Source organism: Lissotriton vulgaris, chromosome 3_1 (assembly GCF_964263255.1).
Source record: "Lissotriton vulgaris chromosome 3_1, aLisVul1.2, whole genome shotgun sequence".
Lineage (NCBI taxonomy): Eukaryota > Metazoa > Chordata > Amphibia > Caudata > Salamandridae > Lissotriton > Lissotriton vulgaris.
Genome location: NC_141689.1, coordinates 1106912982 through 1106916760, shown reverse-complemented (window position 1 = coordinate 1106916760; position 3779 = coordinate 1106912982). Strand labels below are relative to the sequence as shown.

The 3779-nt window shown below is 45.1% G+C and overlaps 1 non-coding gene across 1 annotated transcript; it reads right to left on the bottom strand.

Annotated features, from left to right (window-relative positions):
• Positions 1-1243: 1243 nt before the first annotated feature.
• Positions 1244-1461, bottom strand: LOC147727500 (small nucleolar RNA U3). Its single transcript, XR_015309738.1, has one exon. It is a non-coding gene; the product is annotated as a small nucleolar RNA U3 (small nucleolar RNA).
• Positions 1462-3779: the final 2318 nt, after the last annotated feature.

The window sequence follows — 3779 nt, the reverse complement described above, 5'->3', positions numbered from 1 at the left end:
GTAGTTTTTTGTTTATATTTATTGGCTGCTGAGCATTTCATTAAAGAAATGAGAAAGCATAATCGGAGCCTCCTGTCCTGACATAGAATTGAGCTCATCACCCTGCCGCGTCGGGAATCGAACCCTGGTCCCGGGTCTGACCTCTGCTTCAGGGTCTGCCTGCTCTAACCAGTGAGCCACACTTCTCCATGATTCTCCAGATTGGATGTCTCGAAACGAGGCTCATAAACAAGGCATTATATAATTGCATTGGTAGTATAACTGATTAGAGGCTTCACATGATATACATGTGCCTCGTCCTCCGAGACAAATAACCCTGCCAGAAGCTGGCTGTAAATTTGAGTAAAGTTGCTTGGCATCCCATGGGGTGAGGCAGCAGGGACTTCTGAAACATGTGGCATGGGGTTTGAATGCAAAGCATGAGAGCAAAACCCTCATCTGACGTCACTGCGCTGAGACCTTGGCTAAATATCTGCAAATGCCCGGTTCAGATTCTCCACAGCGCTTGGAAAGTCTAATCTATACCACAAGATACTTGTACATAAAATACACCCAGGTACCAGCTACCACCAGGTGCAACAAGGACTGGGGTTCAACAGGCACATGACTTGAAACGGGCAACTGAAGTGTAGTGATAAGTAGAGAAAATAACAATATAAACTGGTGGCTCTTAAAGGCTCCTACGGTTGGGGCACTGTCAGTGGCCTGTTATTTTCTGAACACAAACAAATGTGGCAGCAACGAGGTGCCAGTCAGCGCGACCGCTCTTAGCACTTAACAGGGTCTCTGCAGTGTTATGAGCACTTCACGCAAAGGAAAACCGCAGGGCAGCAGCAACTCGCTGGTTTGCGTTACTCTGCGCCGAAAATGTGTTAAATGGGAGGAGAGTGGGTGTTTCCATCCATCCACCCACCCATGCTTCTTTACGCATTCCTAGATTTACGGAGAGGAATAAACCTGGGACGGCGTCAACATTGTACGCTTTCCCCTTTCAGGCATGGCAGCGCGGCAAATTGTGCAGCTGCAATGCGTGGGAGGTTTGATAATATGTTCAGGGTCCATTTGAAGAGTGCTCTTAGTGCTTTTCAAGGTCAAATGTACCAAATTAAAGAGGAGACTCGAACGTTTACAACCCACATGCATATAAGTACCAGCTCCGATATTATACGCTGGCACCAACAGTAGAAGGGAATATGTAAATGATTTAATTTCATCATCTATTTTATACCGCAGTAAGGACCTAACCACTCAGTTTGTGTTTCCTTCCTCCAGCTCTCCTGTAAGGGAGAGAGGAACGGTCATCAATAGCAAACAGCAGTAGCATAAATGCAACACTGTCCGCTCGCTTCGCGCTCAGAAGGAATCACTAACTCTCTTCATCGTGGTTAGCGAAGACCAGACACTTTCGAACACATTTCCTCAGTTAAGAACTATAGAAATGATCCCTGAAAGTATAGTCTTAGTACAACGGACTGCAGCTCAAACGGGCAGAAAAAGTAAAAACCCTTCTTACTTACAGTAAGAAAAGGTTCGGCATCATGAACTCCAATAAAAACACATGGCTGTATAACACCACAAAATAACAATTTAAAGATGCACAGGCAGACGCTTTCTTCCCAATAAAGCATTGTAAGTAGATTATGGGTGACTCACTGCTTTAAAAATCTGCATATTCGAAATCAGCAACGAATCACATTTGGCCTGCCTTTTCAGAACACACACGGATTCCCTGCTCGCTGCTCCCGAAACAGACAGAGGACTACAGTGTGAAAGTTAAAGTTCAAACAGGTAAACAGAGCGTAGCCATAGTTTTGTTTCGGTGCTTTGGCTCACAGCAACAATCACATTTTTACTTATTGAAAAATTAAGAGAACGAGTTGGTAAACTCACAGCAAAGACAATCTAGGTTACTTTCACAGTTTTCTGCCCTGCACCTAAATGAGCACTATTACCGTTTCAAGATGGCTATGCATAGTCAGACTGCGCGAAGAGTGTGTTTTACTACAGATCAGACTGAATGACCAGAGCACTTACTCTGTCGAAGCAAAGCCGCACCCGAGCTCTGATTTCACATCATACTGTGCCAAGACTGTAGGAGGTCTGGGAGCTATTCTTGTTCACAGCCTTGATTTTGGCGCTCGAGCCAAGACAGGGATGTTTCTGGAAGTTTCATCCTAAAATATCATTTTGAGATGTTCCACTTCCTATCTGAAAGCGATTTAATGTTCAGAGGCAAAGTACTATTTGCACTCATTTTAACTACTGGGAAGGACCTAAGCTTAACAGGAGAGGTTCTGTAGCGGGAGATGTAAAACGCTACAGAGAAACTGGTAAGGGATATGTAACATTGTGTAGATTTAATGAAGAGCATGTGAACTGCAGTTTGAAACAACATAAAATATGCGGAGACACCAGAGGTGGTTGTGAAATTCCACAGGCACTGATGAGTGAGACAAGACATACTACTGAGACTGAGAGTAACATGGCGTCTGCTACCGAGAACTGCTACAAACATCCTGAGGAGAATAACACAAGATTTAATGCAAAGATACTGCAGAGATGCAGTATCCTGATTCAGAGATGCAGTATCCTGATGAAGTGCTCCTTAGTTACTGAAGAGTATAGCATGATAAATGCTAGAGGGGGTTGGCACAGGCATGAGCTCTGCTACCGAGATACTCAAAATAGTGTGGGAAATGTTGTAAGGCTATTGAAGAGATATATGCGGGCCGGACTGGCCGTAGCGGCCACCGGGTATGTCTCTGGTGTTCGGCAGGGTGAGATCCGGTTTTAGACCCCTGGGGGGGGGGGGTGTTTTTCTTACCAGTGGCTGGTTTAGCAGCATAGCTGCAATATCGGCCCCCTGTAACATAAGTAACTTAATTTACCACCATCTCCCCCCTGCCCCCCGGCCTGATTCAATTGCTGGGGTCAGTTTGCGTTCCCAGTCTGGATCAATACCCTTTTCTACACTATCCTGAGAAATTATGCCAGTGCACAGTTCAGTCTTAAGTCGTCCGTAGGGTAGAAACAACTGCCTCTCCATCTGATCTTAACCCTCTCTTGAGGAAGTCTTTGTGTAGGAGTTTCCAGCGCACTTCCACGGATGCTTTGAAAAGACACAGCACATGAATGATGCCCTCTAATGCTTGTCCACAAAGTCTGCAAAGTTCCCTGCATTCCTTTATTCTCAAAGGCAGGTAATGTTTTGATACAGGCAGTATACAGACCTCTTTTAATCCTTCAGTTGTTCGTATAATCTTGGACAGCAGGGAGCTGTCCCCCACTTTAATCCTAATACACATGTTAGTATGCAGCCTTTGTAGTGCCCTTAGAAGACCAACAGAAATGTGGCAAAAACAATGGGAGTTGCATGGGAACACCCACACAACAACCCTGTAACACCTTCCCAGGGCAGAGTAAGGCAACGCAGAGATTTGACCTGCGTTGCCTTACTCCAGATTTAAGGAGCCACTGAGGTCATGCGTGGCTTCATAAATCACATTTAAAGTTTGCGTCGCTCGTGTGTGGTGCAAGAGCGATGCAAACCGGCTCATAAATGGGCCCCTAGATTTCTGACTATTCCCTCTTAACAGACACAACCACCTCTGCTGCCGAGAACCTGAATGCACTCACCACATTATTACTGATTGTAGAATTCATCTCTTAAAATTGCATTTACTCCTTCGACCACTATTCTGATTATTGAATGTTCCTGGGAATATCTTTTACATCCTCAAGGCCTTCTGAACAGTGCTCCACTACATAACTGGGCCAAG